Source organism: Microtus oregoni, unplaced genomic scaffold (assembly GCF_018167655.1).
Source record: "Microtus oregoni isolate MIOR12 unplaced genomic scaffold, Mior012 000000F_ref0000247, whole genome shotgun sequence".
Classification (NCBI taxonomy): Eukaryota; Metazoa; Chordata; class Mammalia; order Rodentia; family Cricetidae; genus Microtus; species Microtus oregoni.
This window is the reverse complement of record NW_024543059.1, coordinates 86,811,364-86,831,072: the sequence shown is the minus strand read 5'-3', so window position 1 is coordinate 86,831,072 and position 19,709 is coordinate 86,811,364. Positions and strand designations below refer to the sequence as shown.

General features: G+C 43.4%; 1 pseudogene; it reads left to right on the top strand.

The window, feature by feature from the left end:
• Positions 1–575: 575 nt before the first annotated feature.
• LOC121450045 lies at positions 576–1,347 on the top strand (annotated as a pseudogene).
• The last annotated feature ends 18,362 nt before the right edge of the window (positions 1,348–19,709 follow it).

Genomic DNA, 19,709 nt, shown 5'->3' with positions numbered 1-19,709 from the left:
AGAAAAGATAGTCTATGAGTGGTGGTAAATGTTTTTAATCCCAGCATTTCAGAGGTAAGCATTTCAGAGGTAGAGGCAGGCATATCTTTGTAAATCTGAAGCCAGTCAGGCTAGCCAGGACTATATACTGAGACGCTGTCTCAAATGAAAAGGGCGAGGGGGGGGGGCTGAAAAACTGCACATATTCCATAGTCGGAGTCAGAATTCTCGGAAGAAACAGAATTGATTGCGATCTGGCTAGTCCAACAATGGCTATCTCCTGAGAGATTAAGAATCCGGTACCCATAAGCCCATGAGGATGAATGTTTCAGGGGTCCCACTCTGGTTCGGGGGTCCTGGAGGACTCCAAGGGAATTGCTGGCCTTCAATCTCCATTGAAATCCTGAAGACAGGTTCTAAAAGTAGTGCAGCAATGCCTCCACAGCAGGGGATATGAACTCATCAGGTAGAGTGAGGGCAAGCAAACAAAAAGAAAAAGCTGACTCCCGCAAGACTTGAGAGCGCTATGTGACCTGAGTTAAGCGGAAGTTACGTCTCTTTTTCCTGGCGCCTCCCAGACAGTCGGCTGTGCGAAGATGAAGCTGAATATCTCCTTCCCTGCCACCAGCTGCCAAAATCTCATCGAAGTGGACGATGAACGCAAGCTTCGAACGTTCTATGAGAAGCACATGGCCACAGATGCCCTGGGTAAAGAGTAGAAGGGTTATGTGGTCCGAATCAGTGGCGGCAATGACAAACAAGGTTTTCCCATGAAACAAGGTGTCCTGACCCATGACAGAGTGTGCCTGCTGTTGAGTAAGAGGCATTCTTGTTATAGACCAAGGAGAACTGGAGAGAGGAAGCACAAGTCTGTCTGAGGATGCATTGTAGATGCCAATCTGAGTGTTCTCAACTTGGTTATTGTAAAAAAAAAAAAAAAAAAAAAAAAAAAAAAAAGGAGAGAAGGATATTCCTGGACTGACAGATACTACTGTGCCTCGTCGGTTGGGACCTAAAATAACTAGCAGAATCCGAAAGCTTTTAAATCTTTCTAAAGAACATGATGCCCCCCCCCCCCCCATTAGGTTGTCAGAAAGCCTTTAAACAAAGAAGGTAAGAAGCCCAGGACCAAGGCACCCAAGATTCAGCGTCTTGTGACTCCAAGTGTCCTGCAACACAAACGCTGGTGTATTGTTCTGAAGAAGCAACGAACAAAGAAAAAACAAGGAGGAGGCTGCAGAATATGCTAAAATTTTGGCTAAGAGAATGAAGGAAGCCAAAGAAAAGCGTTGGGAACAGATTGCCAAGAGGCGAAGGCTGTCCTCGCTGAGAGCTTCTACTTCTAAGTCTGAGTCCAGTCAAAAATAAGTCTATAAGGGTAACAAATAAATGAGCAGACCCTGAAAAAACAGAGAGAGAGAGAGAGAGAGAGAGAGAGAGAGAGAGAGAGAGAGCTTTCTCGTGGACTGCCACAAGAAGGTGTGGCTCAGTTTTGGGGTTTTGGGATTGGTCTTCCCACCTCAAATGATCCTGTAGAGAAAATCCATCCCAGGCATGCCCAGCTGCTTGAGATTAAGCAGATTCCTTATGTCAAGTTGACAGCCAAGATTAATTATCACAAATATATAGTCATAGGTCTATGTAACTGTAGATATTAGAATCTTATGTAGCGCAGGATGGCCTCAAACTCCATTGCTGTCGACCAAAGACAGCCTCAACTTCTGATTCTTCTGCTTCCACGTCCCAGGTGTTGGCGTTACAGGCATGCACCACCGCATCTGGCTTTATGTTGAAACAGTGCTGGGGATTGAGCCCAGGGTTTTGCACATGCTAAGGAAATGGCCCACCACTGAACTATACCCAAGCCTCTGTGTGTGTGTGTGTGTGTGTGTGTGTTAGATAGTCTCAAGTGTCCTAAGGTGACCCTCATCTTACTAGATAGCCAAGTATAACCTCGCATGCTAGGCAAGCACTTTACCAATTTAGCTACTCATGATTACCTCCTAATGATTGTTATCTGAAACTTCTCAGAGCCCTTCTTAGAGACCTAAAGACAAGTTGTGTTTTCAGTAATTCCACACCAGATTCTAACCCTTGCAGATTAATCACGGCAGGTTATGTTCGATTATCCTAATTTTATGAACACGGAAAACGGGCCCCCGCTATATTAATCATGTTGGTTAATGTGCAATATGACCATAGACAGACTTTAGAATCATAACCACCACACCAAACCACTGAGATAAACCTCAAGTCGATCAAAGAATTGCTCCGGAGAAATCTTTTCTGTTGTACGTACCATGGCTGAGGACAACGCGCAGGCCTGGCTCAGCACTGTAAAAAACATAGCTATTTTGCAGATGGTGATTTGGTAACTAGTGGTTTCTGTTATCATACACCTCTGGAATGTAAAATGTATAGAACCAATGGGCAGATGAGAAAGCCCAGCAAGTTGTCAGCCACAGCTTTCTGGTGAATTCCAGGACTCTAGCCAGCCACATACCCTGCAAAGCAGCTTTACTGAAGTCGTCCCTAAGAACTATGCCCTCCAGCTAATTCTTGGTTGGTGGTCTAGCCCTTATTCTTCCTGGGAGCCAAGCCCTGTGTTCCCACCTTAAATCCACAGGAAGGCTGCAAATCCCCTGTGTCTGGGTCATCTTAAGGTGGCTCCATTTCAGAGTTCTGATTTTAAAGAAGCTTCCTTATCTTTTAGTGGTTTTCCTTAAGAGTTATCAGATAAAATAGCCCTTCATCTTTGAACTATACAGCTCATGTAAATAACTAAATACTTGTTCATCTGGGAATCAAATGAGATGGAGTAAGCTATATCTTTGCTAAATCCGAATACCCGTTTTTCTATTTACTCCAGTTGATTTTCAACTCACCCACCTCTCAAGCCCCAGGGAAAAGCAACAACTTAATGCTTTCTTACTCATTTATTCTTGTCATTCATTTTCTTTCTGGTTTTCAAACAAAATCATTTAATGACATTTCTTATATAGACGTGTGTGTGTGTGTGTGTGTGTGTGTGTGTGTGTGTGTGTGTGTGTAGGGAGATACTCCTGCCATGGCATTCACATGTATGTCAGAGAGCAACCTGGGGAAATTGGTTGTCTCCTTCTAAACAAGGTTGTGGGGGTCAAACTCACTAGACAGACTTAGTGGGAGGTACTTTTAGTCTTTGATTCTTGTCTCTGGCCTTGACAAAATCATTCTGTGATCAAGCCAATACATGCACATCATTTAGAAAACATCAAAGAGTACTTATCTTGTGGACTGTTACTCCTTGGTGCTCTCTGGTCCTCAGTTTCCCATGTCCCATAGGTAGAGGTCTCTTCTTATTTATTTATTTTTATTTGTTTTAAAAAAGAAAACAAGCTATCATTTTTTATTATACATACCAATTCAAGTTCCTGTCCCCCCTCCTCCCATTCCATCCACATACCCTTCTACCCCAGCCCCCCATCCACTCCTCAGAGAGGGGAAGGCACATTGCTTTGGGGAAGGTCCAAGGCCCTCCCTACTATATCTAGGTTGAGCAAGCTATCCATCCAAAGAGAATAGGATCCCAAAGAGACAATACAAACAGTAGGGATAAATCCTGGTGCCAAAGTGACCCCTCAGTCTTCCCCAGCTATGCAACTGCCAACCACATTTAGAGGGAATACTTTGGTCCTTTGCTTGTTCCTTCCCAGTCCAGCTGGTATTGGTGATCTCCCATTTGCTCAGCTAGACTGTTTCAGTGGATGAACCCATCATGGTCTTGACCTCTTTGCTCATATTCTCATTCCTCCCACTCTTCAACAGGATTTTATGAATGCAGTCCAATGCTCAGATGCAAGTCTCTGCCTCTGTTTTCATCAGTTGCTGGATGAAGGTTCTGTGGTGATATTTAAGATATTCATCAGTTTGACTATAGGACAAGGCCAGTTCGGGCATTCTCTCCTCTATTGCTTAGGATCTTAGCTGGGGTCATCCTTGTGGATTCCTGGGAATTTCTCTAGAGTCAGGTTTCTTGTTAACCCCATAATGGCTCCTCAATTAAGACATCTCTTTCCTTGCTCCCATCTCTGTTCTTCTTCTATCTCGACTATCCTATTCCCTCAAGTTCTTCTCCCCCTTCCCCTTCTTTCCCCCTCTTCCTTTTCTACCCTCCCTTCTCCCCACACCTCTATGTTCACAATTTTGTCAGGTGGTCTTGTCTATTTCGACTTTCTAGGTGAATCTATACATGTTTTTCTTAGGGTTCACCTTGTTACTTAGCTTCTCTAGGATTATGAGATATAGATTCAATAACCTTTGTTTAGAGCTAGTATACACTTATGAGTGAGTACATACCTATTCATCTTTTGGGGTCTGGATTACCTCACTCAGGATGGTGCTTTCTAGTTCCATCCATTTGAATGCAAAATTCAAAATGTCATTGTTTTTTAGTGTTGAGTAGTACTCTAATATGTAAATGTGCCACATTTTCTTTGTCCATTCTTCAGTTGAGGGACATCTAGGTTGTTTTCAGGTTCTGGCTATTACAAATAATGCTGCTATGAACATAGTTGAACAAATGTCTTAGTAGTATGATTGAGCATCTTTTGGGTATATGCCCAAGAGTGATATTGCTGGATCCTGAGGTAGGTTGATTCCCAATTTTCCGAGAAACTGCCATACTGATTTCTAAAGTGGTTGTACAAGTTTGCATTCCTACCAACAATGGATGAGTGTTCCCCATATTCTACATCCTCTCCAGCATAAGCTATCATTGGTGTTTTTGATCTTAGCCATTCTGACAGGTATAAGATGATATCTCAGAGTTGTTTTGTTTTGCATTTCCCCGATGGCTAAGGATGCTGAGCATTTCCTTAAGTGTCTTTTGGCTGTTTGAGATTCTTCTGTTGAGAATTCTCTGTTTAGTTCTGTACCCTATTTTTAATTGGGTTATTTAGAATTTTGATATCTAATTTCGTGGGTTCTTTATATATTTTGGAGATCAGTCCTTTGTCTGATATGGGGTTGGCATTGGCAAAGATCTTTTCCCATTCAGTAGGCTGCCTTTTTGTCGTATTGACAGTGTCTTTTGCTTTGCAGAAGCTTCTCAGTTTCAGGAGGTCCCATTTATTTATTGTTGCTCTCAGTGTCTGTGCTACTGGTGTTATATTTAGGAAATGGTCAGGTAGAGTCCTCTTAATGATTTTAATAGCTATTGGAAGATCCCTTAACCCTATGCTTATATGCCTATAACTTCATTATTAATCTTTAATATTGTCTATTGATTTTATGCCATGCTGATGTTTTTCAAAAACTTTTTATGCTGAAATGTTGATTAACTTACTCTTAAAGATAATGCTTATGCTGTAAATGTTCCAAATCCTACATGTCTGATATGAGTATATACATAATATATATGATATATAATATATATGGTCACATCATATACATATAATATACGTATGGATGGTGTGATGGATAATTTTATGTCAACTTGACACATCTAAAGTCATCTTGAAAGAAGGACCCTCAAGTGAGAGAACAGTCCCACTTCACTGGGCTTTAGGCAAGCCTGTGATACATTTTCTTGACTGGTTATTGAAGGGTGAGAGCCAGCTCACTATGGGCGGTGCTACCCACACATTGGTTGTCTCTAAAAAAGCAGACTGAGGAAACCACAAGGAGCATGCCAGTAAACAGCACTGCTCCATGACCTCTGCATCAGTTCCTGCGTCCAGGTTTCTGTCTTGCTTGAATTCCTGCCCTGCAGAGCCTCAGTGATGGACTGTGGTATGGAACCGCAAGCTGAAACGAACACTTTTCTCTCCAAATTGCTTTCTGGTCATGCTATTTTATCACGGCCACAGCAGCGCTAACTATGACAGCTGCTTTGCCTGCATATGTGTCTGTTCAATACATGTATGCCTGGTGTCTGAAGAGGCCAAAAGAAGCACCCGGATTCCCTAGAACTAGAGTTACAGACAAGTGTACATGACCATGTGGGTGCTGGAAATCAAACCTGGGTCCTCTGGAAGAGCAAGAAGTGCTCTTAACTGCTGAGCGTTCTCCCCAGCCTTAAATAATCTTGCTTGTTTGTTTGTTTGTTTGTTTTAAACAGGAACTCATTTTAGAGCTCAGGCAGTACTATAACTCACTATGTAGACTAGGCTGGACTTGATCTCACAGAAATCTACCCACCTCTGCCTCTCGAGTGATAGGATTAAAGCTGTGCACCCCCATTCCACACATTATATATTTTAAATGTATATTTTGCCAGTATTCTGGTATATCATAGGCTTTATATATGTGTTACATATGTGCTCTATATTTTATGCCTATGTATGTTACTTATATGTGTATGTATATGCATATACTTAAGTATATATTATAAGTAATTTTTTATGAGAATCTAAAGCTTTCCTCTTTTGTCTTTTAATTTCTAGTTTAAAGTTTCCTGAATGTGGCACATTCACCTTGCTTCAGCCCATGGGTGGTTTTGAGATCTCTTCTCAGAGCTCCAGAGTAACAACACTGCTCTCCAGGCCTATACAGCTCTGAACATTATCTGAACTCGTTTCCCTGTTATTTTGATATTCTCTTTATTCTGATGGTTTCTTGTATCATCTGTGTTGACACATCTCCTCTTCCTACCCCCCTTTCACAAATCCTAGTGCGACAGGCATGCACAAGACATGTACTTTTTGAGTTTTGTAGAAAAGAAATCATTATACAGCCCTTGCTGGTCTGTCATTTACCTTTTAGCCCATGATGACATCATGCTTATAATAATCCTCCTGCCTCAGACTCCCAATTGCTGTGAATATGGATGTGTACCACCATGTCTAATTTCCATGTAATTTTAAAATTCCATATAATTTTATGTATATTCTCTTTTCTCTAAAAAGTTACATTTATGGCTGGGCAGTGTTGACACATACCTTTAATCCCAGCACTCAGGAGGCAAAGGCAGACAGCTCTCTGTGAGTTCAAGGCCAGCCTGGTCTACAAGAGCTACTTCCAGGACAGGCTCCAAAGATACAGGGAAACCCTATCTCAAAAAAACAAACAAAAAAGGTTACATTTATTTATTGTGTGTGTTTGTATGCACACTTATAGGTGCACATGTGTGTCACAGTGAGAATGTGAAATTCAGATTATAAATTGTGAGCACACCCATTCCTTCACTGGCTTCGGATCCTACCTCTTTGGGATTCCAGAATATATAGAAGACCAGTTAAAATATCCAGCCTTGTAGGACTGAGAAACTTCTAGACTCTTTAAATTTCCAGTCACAGCTAGCCATTGTTGAATTAGTTGGAAGGCAGCCTGTAAGTCATTTCAATAAATTATCATTTTATATATACATACAGAGAAAGATTAATTTCATAAGTCTGTGATGTTAGAGAACGCTGATTTTACAGGCCTGGACTGGAACTTGGACCATTTTAACCAGCATGAGTTTGGAATGATGCTAATCTCTTCCAGAATAGCTCATAACCTATCTCTCTCTACCCACTTTTTTTCCTCTCACTTCATTAGAGTTGATGTCATGATTTTATTAGTCTAGTCTTGATAATGTAGCAAAATACTTTAGACTGAGTAATTTATAAAAAATACAAACATATACAAGTCCCCCACACTGGGATGTCCATGGACAAGAGACAGCCAAATTTAGCTGAGCATGATAGTGCATGCCTTTAACTCCAGCACTCAGGAGGCAGAAGCAGAACAACCGAGTGAGTTCCAAAGCAACTGTCTTAGTTAGGTTTCTATGGCTGTGAAGAGACACCATGACCAGGGCAACTCTTGTAGAGGAAAAACACTTAATGGGGTGGCTTACAATTTTTTGAAGTTTGGTTCATTATCATCATGGTGAGACATGGCAACTTACGATCAACATGGTCCTGTGGTCTACAAGGTGTAGGACTCTCAGCTACTACTCCAGCACCACGTCTGCCTGCATATCTCCATGTCCCATGATGACGATAATGGACTGAACCTCTGAACTGTAAGTGAGCCACCCCAATTAAATGTTTTCCTTTATAAGGATTGCCATGGTCATGGTGTCTCCTCACAGCAACAGAAACCCTAAGACAGAGGCCTATTATATTCAACCTTCTCTTAAAGCTTTTAATATCCTTTTCTGTTATGTGCTTTTAATGTTTTGACTATAATATGTCATAAGGTCTCCCTCCCAGCCCTGTTTATTCATCATTCTATATGCCTCTTGTACCTGGGTGGGCATTTCTCTCCCTAGGCTTGGGAATCTTTCTTTTAGGATTTTATTGAAAATGTTTCCTATGCCTTTGTTATGGCATTCTTCTTTTTCTTCTAAGCTCATAATCTGAAGGTGAGATCTTTGCATGGTGTTTCAAAACTCTCCATGTATTTTCAAAGTTTGTCACTGCTCCGTTCTGAGTGGCCCACTTCTGTCACCTTGTCTCTGAGTCAAGATTCTGTTTTCTACACAGTCCAGTCTGCTGGTGAGACTTTCCACTGAGGCTTCTGTTTGGCTTAGTGAGCTTTTCCTTCCCAGCATTTCTCGGTTTCACTTTTCTTCGGCACTTCTTTCTCTATTGAATTCTATTTTGGGGTCTCGTATTGACTTATTGTTTCATTCTGTTCTTTGTTTTCATTCTTTTTGGAGTACATTCCTGGAGTCAGTTGAGCACAGTTATGACTATTCTCTTGAATTCCCTGTCGGGAAGTCCTTCGAAGTCATCCATTCTTACTGGTGACCATTACTATGGGTTAGGCATTTTTGGAGGAGACATGTTGTCTTGGTTTTCTGTGTTGTTTTTTTTCTATGCTATGACCTGTGCATCTGAAATTAGTTGAGCCTTTCTTTTTTCATATTTTTTTGTTTTGTTTTTGATTTATTTATCTATTTTTTTAGTTGTTGAAAAAAATTTCCGCCTCCTCCCCGTTTCCCATTTCCCTCCCCCTCTTCCCACACCTCTCCCCCTCCCCCCACTCCATTCCCCCTCCCTTTTGAGACTGAAGAGCAGTCCAGATTCCCTGCCCTGCGGGAAGTCCAAAGTCCTCCCACTTCTATCCAGGTCCAGGAAGGTGAGCATCCAAACAGGCTAGGCTCCCACAAAGCAGTTCATGTAGTAGGATCGAAACCTAGTGCCATTGTCCTTGGCTTCTCATCAGTCTTCATTGTCCGCCACGTTCATATTTTTTTCTTGTTTCAATGGAGGCATTTACAATGCTCAGGAGAAGATTCTATTCTGGAAGGGACTAAGTCATAGTAGGATTGAGATATCATTTTCCTCTGTGAGACCTGGTGTTGAGTTCTACAGGATCTATTCAGAACTGTCCTCTGAGAGTCAGCTACTGTCTGGTGACTGTGACCTCTAGGATCAAGTGTCTAAATGGAGTTCCCAGGACAGTTTGCATCATCCTAATTTGGGGGAAGCCTGGTCTGTCACCTTGTATAGGAGGTTGCTTGGGTCAAGCGCCTAGAAAGAGTTTGTCTGAGGTGGTAGATGGGTGGAAGTAGAAATCAAGTCTCTCACTTGGTGCCTAATATGTAAAGTAGGCTGGGTCCCTGGAGTAAGGTCTCTGTGGCTTTATGTGCTGAGCCAACAGGTCTCCTACTTGATGTATATAAGGTCCTGCAAGCAGGCAGCTGGCAGGCGTGAGAGAGATTTTAGGGAGTCCCTAGGGAAGAGGGGAGGGCTTCAAGAGGGCAATGACTAGAACTTTAGGACATCTCTGAGACTGTAGTCTTGGGAGGAAAAGGCACAGAATCCTGGTGAGCAGAAGACTGATCTTGAGACTCCTTAGGAGAAAGGGGACCCACACTAGTCTGGGGGCTGGGATTCCAAAATGACTGTGGTTGGGTTTTGGGTGCCTTTTTAAAAATAAGGACACTAGACCTACTCCTGAGGAAGAGCACCCCCCTCCCCGATGCTCTATCCAAAAGATGTCAACTTTTAAAAAACGTGTTTGCCCCTGGGTGTCTTCTCCTTTCTCTTCCTACCCCTTTACCTTTACCTCAGCACTTAAGTTCCGACATAGGACATTTAAACAGACGTTCCAACCACAGCAGTGATATGGGCAAAAGAGAGAGATGTCCAAAGGGCTGAAGCTATTTCTGCCTCAGCTGCTCAAGTTTTCCAAAATATTAAAAGAGAACTTTGAAATATCCCCCAGCTCGTGTCAGTAACTGAAACCTCAGTGGGAGATACTGAGTCAAAATCAGGCTTGCAGAGGGGCCACTTCTGCATTCTTCTCTCTCAGGGCCGGCAGGAGGTACGTATGCTATTGTGGGAAACTATTAAGTATAGGGCTGTTGGTTGTCAGCAGCCAAACTAAGCCAGATCCGTCGCTTATCACCTAACCCCGCTACTGCCAGAGCTTTGAAGATCCTGTCTTTGCCTTGAATTTTCTGAAGGCTCATGAAGAGTTATCCTGGTCATTTTTTTCCCATACATTTCCCCAAGGGCATTAAGTGGACCCTTCAACTTAGAAGTGTAACCCTCTCGGGTAAGAATTAGTTATTTGGTCTGGGGGGATGGCTCTGCAGATGCGTGTCTCGCTTCTTCAAGTCTGGGTTAATCCCCGATACCAAGAGCAAAACCTCAATTATCAACTGACTCTGGAGTTCCCCATCCAAATGGCATGGATTTCAAGTAAAAGCATTAAACTCGCGTGAACTGGCAGACAATTGAGCCTTCTTTGTGGTGTGTGTCTGTACCTTCACCTTGCCCGCTTTTAGTCACATGTTCAACAAATATTTAAGTCAAGCCTCTTTTTGTTTAAATATGTCAAGAAAAAACAAGCAATCGGAGGTGGGTTTTTGTTGTTGTTGTTGTTGCTTTATTTTTTGAGACCGAGTCTCATTAAGTAACTCTGGATAGTCTTAAACTCTGCCTCCTGGGTTTCAGAACTGAACAATAAAAATAGCTTTGTTCTAACAAATATTTTAAGTTCAATAACTCACTCTCATTTTTGTTGTTGGTGTTGCCCTTACCAATAGTTTATTTACTATTTCTCTTTTAAAGTTTTCTTTATCCCGCATTGTCTTGTTTTCTTTCTTTCAAGGCACTGTTTTTTTCTCATTTCTTTCGCATTAGCTGAGTTCAGCAGCGATGCTTGTCTGTTCTGTTAAGATTTTAGTCACAGTCCCAAACGACAAGACAGCTGCCTGTCTGAGCAAGAAGTGAGCGCGGAGCAGCCACCCCGTAAGCTGAACTGACGGAGCCTCTCTGTCAGAGACTCCTAATCATAGCTATCTTTAGACTATTTCTTCTGGCGGGTTTAGATAGCCAGCCAAAACCCTTCCGTCCCTTCCAGAGAATACAAAGCAGGCTTCGGCATTCTGGAAACCGTGAGGCGTGAGCCTGGAGTCACTTTACCTTACAGAATTCAGACTTCCACCTGAGCCTCTGCCTTCACCTTGGCCTTCCACTGCCAAGGTCATTAGCTCTGCCCCTCCATCCTCATCGTTCTGCAGTTCAGTAGACACAGCCCACCTCCCCGCCGGGCTGGGAGCTCTTAGCGTGAAGGAAGGAAGGACGCATGGTTCTACTTTTGGTTTTGAGGGAAGGTTTACTTACGTAACCAGACTGGCCTTAGACTTTTCATACTCTTCCTCCAACCTTAACTTTCTTTTTGAGACAGAATTTCACTCCTGCTAATCTGGAATTCACCATGCAGCCCAGGCTAGCCTGGAACTCAAGACACTGTTCCCGCTTTACCTTAATGCTGGGATATGGGGCACATGCCACATGCTTGGCCTCACCATAACTTTCAAAGCCCGTTTTCAAAGGTGCCTCGTTACAGTCTGGGGCCCCTACGGTGTTCTGAGCAAGCCCACTTGCTTCTGTGACCTCAGCTTTTGGCTTCCTTAGTCCCCCAGTTAGTGCTCATCAGTCTCCAGAATTTCGTTGTTGTCATTTCTCATCTGCCGCTCTTCTTTGTTTTCTAAGAAAGAGATTCTGTTACCATGACACCACCGAAAGTGGCAGCGTGGAGGGAAGTGAAAGTGTTCACTTTACCATCTTGGAGCAGAGGTCATTTCTCTTCTCTCTTTAACCTGTGCCTTTGCCTTCTCTGATGTCACATGGCCTCCTTCGCTAATTCAACACAGGCCAGACTGGTTCCAAGGGAGCTGGGGAGCACCGGGCATGGCTCACCCTGTGCTCCAAGCCTCCACAGTGCTGTTCTGCAGCTGTGCTTGCTCCTTTGTTCCGACCCACAACCTTCGTTCCCACACTCTGATCGGGACCCTTCTGTGTTACCTATGCTATCCTAACTCCAGTAGCACACGCCCATGGTGCAGCCAGAGATATGCATTAAGAGTGTCTAAAGAGGCCGGGCGATGGTGGCGCACGCCTTTAATCCCAGCACTTGGGAGGCAGAGGCAGGCGGATCTCTGGAAGTTCGAGACCAGCCTGGTCTACAGAGCTAGTTCCAGGACAGGCTCCAAAGCCACAGAGAAACAATGTCTCGAAAAACAAACAAACAAACAAAAAGTGTCTAAAGAGGCAATGTGCAGGTAAAACTTCATCCTCTCAACAACTCAGTGAGAGAGGTTTTGTTACATTTTACACATGCAGACACATCAGGCTCTGAGAGCTTCAGTAACTCAAGTCACTTTTTACTACTGGGCATATTACCTCGGCAAATGCTGGGTCCTTGGCTTCCCCCTCATTTCATATATTCCTGAACTTTCTCATTTGTTCAGAGTCTGTCTACCTACCACATATTGTCAAACAACCCTGTTTTTGTTCTTTATTTTTTATCTATTTGGTGTGTGTGTGTGTGTGTGTGTGTGTGTGTACACAGCTGTGGGAGTAACATGTTTCCTCTTTCCATGTGGGTCCTGGGGAACAAACTCAGCTTTTCAGGCTTGATAGCAATTGATGTGGATGGTCCACCGTCCAGGCAAGTGGCACCATTTCACAGGCTGGGGTCCTGGCCTGAATAAGAAGGACAGAGGGAGCTGAGTGCCAGCATCAGCTTCCTGTCTCTGCTTCCTGTCTGCGGATGCCCTGTGGCCAGTTGGCCTCGGCTCCTGCTATCTTGCCTCTCTTCCATGATGAACTGTACCCTCAGACCATGAACCAAAACAGAACCTTCTTTTTGTAATCTGCTTTGGTCAAAGTTACAGCAAGGAGAAAAGTAAGTACTATAGCCATGACACGAACAAGCCATATGGCGTGTACCTGCTCCTGCCCAGCTGAGCCTGCCACATGCCACCTCGGTTATAATGACCTGAAATCTATCTGCAACTGTGAGTCAAGCTAAATTTTTGTTTCTACGTTTTGAGATAGGTTTTCAATAGATAACTCGGACAGGCTTCCGACTCACTGTGCTGTTCAGGCTGAACTCGAGTTCTTGATTCTCCTCCTTTAGCTTCTCAAGTGCTCTGATTAAGCTGTGTGTCAACACAACCAGCTTCAGGATTTGTGTGTGTGCTGTGTGTGTGTGTTCATAAAATCGCACACATTGGCTTGAGAAATAAATCAGGAGTTAAGAATGCTTGCTACTCTTGCAGAGGATCCAGGTTGTGTTCCAGCACCCACAAGATGGCCCACAACTACCTGTAATTCCATTACAAACAATCACTACAATGAACATGGTAAAGCAGATACATCTTTGATAATTTGGTTTCATTTCTTTTTGGTAAAAACTCAGCAATGAGATCACTGGATCTAAGGGTAGATTGTTGAGGAACCGCCATCGTGTTTTCCAGCTGTTCCTCTACAGTTGTATTCTTGTCAATAACCCATAATGATTTATTCTCCCTTATATCATTGTCAGCATGTGTCACCTACTGACTTGATGATAGTCAGTCCTTCTATAGTGAAATGATGTCACCTTATGGTTTGCGGTTCATTTTCCTAGTGTTGAGTGAGAACTGAGCATTGCCACATCCCCCTCCTGGATAATACTATGTCTTTTTTGGAATGGTTATTTGGGTTTATTGCTCTATTTATGTTTTCTCTTCCTCTTGTATGTTCTAGATATTAACCTGTTTTTAATGTACAGTTTTCCAATATGTCCTCTTTTTCTATGGGCCATCTCTTCTTTGCCCTATTGACTGCTCCTTTTGCTTAAAAGAGCTTCCTAGAGGGGCTCCCAAGTGCCCAAGATGAGGTTCCCAGTTAGTTCCTTGGGCAGCTGAGGATTGGGAACCTGAAATGACCCTATCCTAGAGCAATACTGACGAATATCTTGCATATCATCATAGAACCTTCATCTGGTGATGGATAGAGATAGAGACAGAGACCCACACAGGAGCACTGGACTGAACTCCCAAGGTCCCAATGAGGAGCAGAAGGAGGGAGAACATGAGCAAAGAATTCGGGACCACGAGGCGTGCACCCACCCACTGAGACAGTGGAGCTGATCTACTGGGAGCTCACCAAGGCCAGCTGGACTGTGTCCGAAAAAGCATGGGATAAAACCGGACTCTCTGAACATGGCGAACAATGAGGGCTGATGAGACACCAAGGACAATGGCAGGGGGTTTTGATCCTACTTGATGTGCTGGCTTTGTGGGAGCCTAGCCAGTTTGGATGTTCACCTTCCTGGATGTGGACGGAGGGGGGAGGACCTGGGACTTGCCACAGGGCAGGGAACCCTGACTGCTCTGTGGACTGGAGAGGGAGGAGGAGAGGAGTGGGGGGAGGGAGAGAAGGGTGGGAGGAGGGGGAGAAGGGTGGGAGGAGGGGGAGAAGGGTGGGAGGAGGGGGAGGGAAATGGGAGGCTGGGAGGAGGTGGAAACTTGATTTTTGTTTATGTTTTTTTTCTTCTTTTCTCAATAAAAAAAAGAAAAAAAATTATAAAAAATAAAAAAAAGAAAACATAAATGATAGAGAAATAAACAAAGAGATGGGTGAGAGGGATACTCAAATCTTTGACTCTTTTTGTGGCAGATGAATTAGCCAAACACCAAACAGAACAGATTCTGGATGTATATGCTGTTGCTATAATGCCAGACTGAGTATTAGACATGGAGATAAGAATATCCAAAGAGTAGAGGAAGGACTTTGGCTTCTTCTGCAATTGTAAGATACCAGTATGTTCACATTTTCCTTAAACTGCCTATCCATTTGTCCATTAAATGCTTTTCATTGTTAAAAAAAAATGTGTGTGTGTGTGTGTGTGTGTGTGTGTGTGTGTGTGCGCACATGTAGAGACCAAAGGCTGAGGTTGGATGTGTTCCTCAATCATTCTGCCTCTTATTTTTTGAAACAGTCTCTCACTGAACCTGAAGCTCACAGTCAGAGCTGGGCGAGCTGGGCAGTAAACTTGAGACCTGTCTCAGCCTCCTCAGCACTGACATGTGCTATTGGACCTGGCCGTGTCCATGGGTGCTAGGGACCCAAGCACTGTACTTGTGTTTGCCTCTAGTCCATTCTAATCTTGTGTGCTGTTGTCATCATTGTTTGTTTCATGTGTTGAGAGAGGGTCTCATGGAGCAGGCTAGCCTCAAGCTCTGTATGCAGCCTAGGGAGACTTCCAACTTCTGATCCCCCTGCCTCTACCTCCCAAGTACTACAGTTATAGCCATGCACCTTGTGTTGGTTGTGATTTGATTTTTTTGTTTTCTTTTTTCCTTTTTCTCTTTCTTCTTCCTTACTTCCTTCATTCCTTTCTTCCTTTCTTTTGTCAACTTGACACAAAGTAGAATTATCTGGGAAGAGGAACCTCAGTTGACAAAACTCTTCCATCAGCTTGCCCATAGACCAGTCAGTAGGGCATTTTCTTGATTGGTGATATATAGGAGGTCTCAGTCAACTTAGGGCAATGACATCCCTGAACAGGTGGACCTGGTTTGTATAAGAAAGTAGGCCAAGGCCAGGTGGTAGTGGTGCATGCCTTTAATCCCAGCACTTGGGAGGCAGAGGCTGGTGAATCTCTGTGAGTTTGAGTCCAACCTGGTCTACAGAGTGAGTTCTAGGACACGTATGACTATTACATAGAGAAACCCTGTCTTAGGAAAGAAAAAAAGAAAGGAAGAAAGGAAGGAAGGAAGGAAGGAAGGAAGGTGAGTTCCTGCCATGAATTCCCTTCACAATGAACTACAACTGTAAGCTGAAATAAACTGTTTCCTCTCCAAAATGGTTTTGGTCATGATCTTTATCACAGCAGCAGATGGCAAATTAATACCTACTCCCTTGTCTGGCTTACGCAGTGGCAGGAATTGATGGCAGGACTTCAGGTCTGCTAACAAGTACTCTACCAGCTGAGTTACATTCCCAGCCTTGTTTGGTTTTTGGAGAAAAGCATCATCCTGTAGCCTCAGTATCCTGAGTGCTGGGATCCTGGGTGCCCCACCCCCGTGTACTCAGCTCTACTTGTTCTTGTGGTGCAAAAACTGATTGCAAGTTTTTATCTTGAAGGAGATAGTTGGCAGTGGAGTAGAAGAGCAGAAGGAGAAACAATGTGATTTGTACCTGCTTCCACCCTGCAGCTAAGGACTACCAGGAAACATGAACTGCTAAAAACAGAAGAATTTAGTTGGTCATGGTATCACAGGCCCAGAATACCAACATTTGGGAGATTGAAGAAGGAATATCACAAGTTTTAGATAAACCCAGTAACACAGCAAGTACAATTCTAACATGGGCTACATAGAGAGACCCTGTCTCAAAAAACCAGAAACAGAACAGAACAGATCTCATGACCAGGCATGATGACACTGTAGTAATAGCCTGCAGACACAGTATTTGGGAAACTGAAACAGGGGAACTTCAAACTGAGGGCCAGCCTTGGCTGAAAGGGAAGAAAGAGAGATGGGCAGGGGGAACCTGCCAGCAAAGTCCAGGAAAAATACTTTTTTTTTAAAAAAAAAAAATAAGTTTCCGATAGAACATCCCTATTGTTTCAGTGTGTGGGTGCACCCCTCGCGGTCCTGAGTTCCTTGCTTGTGCTCTCTCTCCTTCTGCTCCTGATTTGGACCTTGAGATTTCTGTCCAGTGCTCCAATGTGGGTCTCTATCTCTATCTCCTTTCATCGCCTGATGAAGGTTAATATTCGGGAGGATGCCTATATGTTTTTCTTTGGGTTCTCCTTCGCTGGCCTGGGTCTGAAAAAGCCTGGGATAAAACCGGACTAGCTGAACATAGTGGACAATGAGGACTACTGAGAACTCAAGAAAAATGGCAATGGGTTTTTGATCCTACTGCACGTACTGGCTTTGTGGGAGCCTAGGCAGTTTGGATGCTCACCTTACTAGACCTGGATGGAGGTGGGTGGTCCTTGGACTTCCCACAGGGCAGGGAACCCTGATTGCTCTTTGGGCTGATGAGGGAGGGGGACTTGATTGGGGGAGGGGGAGGGAAATGGGAGGCGGTGGCGGGGAAGAGACAGAAATCTTTAATAAATAAATAAATAATAAAATAAAGCATTGAAGTTAGCTAGAGAGCTGTAACAAAAAGTTTATGAACAGCTTCAAAATCTACCCAGTATCGATATTGATAGTCTACCACCCCCAGAAAATGGGGTGCCTAACACTCTCAGAAGAGGGGATACCACTCAATGGTATTTGAATTCGTAAAATCACTCACGTCAATGTGAGAAATCAATCACTCTGGCTGTTTGCCTCGTCGTGGAGGAAACAGTGAGTTGCCTGGTTACATTTCACCACAGACGTGACTTCAGGTGAGAGCGCTGAGTCTCTCACAGGAAACCCCACTTGGCGGCTCCCCTTTCTTCTCTGACTTCTTTCTCCCCTCATATCTTCTCGCCTTGCCCTTCATACTGTGCTATGAGTCTTACGATACTAAAATTTTAAACTCTGTAAAACTCAAGTAATGAGTCCTACATAAATTCTAGCTAGTTCTTAACCTACCACAGCATATCAGGGATGACTATAATTGCCCGACCATGCGGTTATCTGGTCGCGTAATCAGGCCATAAGTCTGGTTCCAGCAGAGTTTTCATTTTGGGGCATGCAGATTCTGAGATCCTTCTTTCTACAGAAGGAGGGAGAGATAGATAGATAGATAGATAGATAGATAGATAGATAGATAGATAAGGAATCTGAGGTTGAGATGTCTCAAATGTACCCTAAAAGCTATTGAAGTAGGGACACAAAAGGAGCTGCAAAAACTCATTTCAAAACTGCAAAATGGCTTTCTGGTGAACCTGACACTTGAATGTATCTTTGAGTCAGATTATTCTGTTCTTGTTGAGAAGCCATTTCAATGGCCTTCTCAGTCATATAAATGAAAAATTAAGTCCAAATCTGGCGATGTCTCCCTTGAGAAGCTTTAGGGAGTCCATTGGCTGCTATTGCCTCCTGTAGTAAACAAACAGACTCCACGAAAACACCTCAGGCATCTCAACCACCACAGCTGAACTCGTGATAATCCATGGTGAGAAAGTCGTGTGATGTGGGAGGTGATGTTTGCTCTGAATATGTTTTATTGCCATTGGTTAACAAAGAAGCTCCTTTCGGCCAATGGCTTAACAGAGTAAAACCAGACTGAAAGAGATATCTAGAGAGAGTAGGCAGAGTCAGGGAGAACCCATGTAGCCACCGCCGGAGAAAGACGTGCTGGAAACTTGCTGGTAAGCCACAGTCACGTGGCAATACCCAGATTTATAGAAATGGGTTAACCAAAGATACAAGAGCTAGCTAGCAATATGCTTAAGTGATTGGCCAAGCACTGATTTAAGTAATATAGTTTCTGTGTGGTTATTTCAGGTTTGGGCGGCTGGGAACGAACAAGCCGCCACCCGCAACAGTCCTGTGGTTGGCAGCCTCCCATGCTCCCATCTTCCAGGTTACACTCAGTATCATTATTCTCCTCACATCATCCTTGATCGTTTTTCTCCGGAATCAGAAGATTCACTCCCTAAAACACACCTCCCATCTCTTCACATGTGTCTTTCTCCACTGCCACCCAGGCCACTGTCCCTTCTTAGTCGCTCTGGCAGCCTCCTTTCCCTCAGTCTTCACCCGTAGTACATTGTCCATCCTTGATTCCTAAACCAGAAGAATCTTATTTTTCTCCTCTTTAAGTAGATCACTTCATTGTTTTCAAATAATAAACATTATTTGAAAGTGGTGTGACTGAGGTCAGAGAACAACGTCCGTTGTGTTGGTCAAACTCAGGTCATCTGGAATCAAACGCAGGTCATGAGGAGTCAAATTCAGGTCACCAAGCTTGGCAGCAGGCACCTTTACCTACTGAACCATTTCAACAGCCCCACAGTGAATACCTTAATAGTGTGTCATAAAATGTTTCAAGGACTTTTGCAGTAGAGTCTTTTCTTTTTTCCAGCCCCAAATCCCTTTTCCCTTCCCCTGTTCCTAGTATCTCACTTTTCCTTTGGCATGCTCCATCCCTGTGCCACAACTGCCAATCAAATGAGTCAAATCTCTTTACCAAAGAGAGTGTCTGTAACCCTGGCCAAGCCAGTCTAATTTTTCTGGGATTTAAATCTTGAGCAGGGTAGTTCAAGGTCAAAAGCGGTCCTTCTGGTGACAAAACTCTGAATAAATTGTCCATTAGTTTCAGCCACTAGATCCTCAGATATAATGAAGCTATTCCACATACTGGGCCAGAAAAATTCCTTTTATTTAACTATGCCTTAAATATTTACTGTTGCTTACAAATGATGAAGTCTACTAGATATTCCCATGTAAGTAGGTGTTAGTATGCAATTAATTCATTATTAGACTTCCTTTTTAAGATTTCATGTATCTTTGGCTAGCCTCAAACTCTTGATTCTAGAATTACAAATGTGCATCATAAAATCCAAGTTTAGACTTTTTC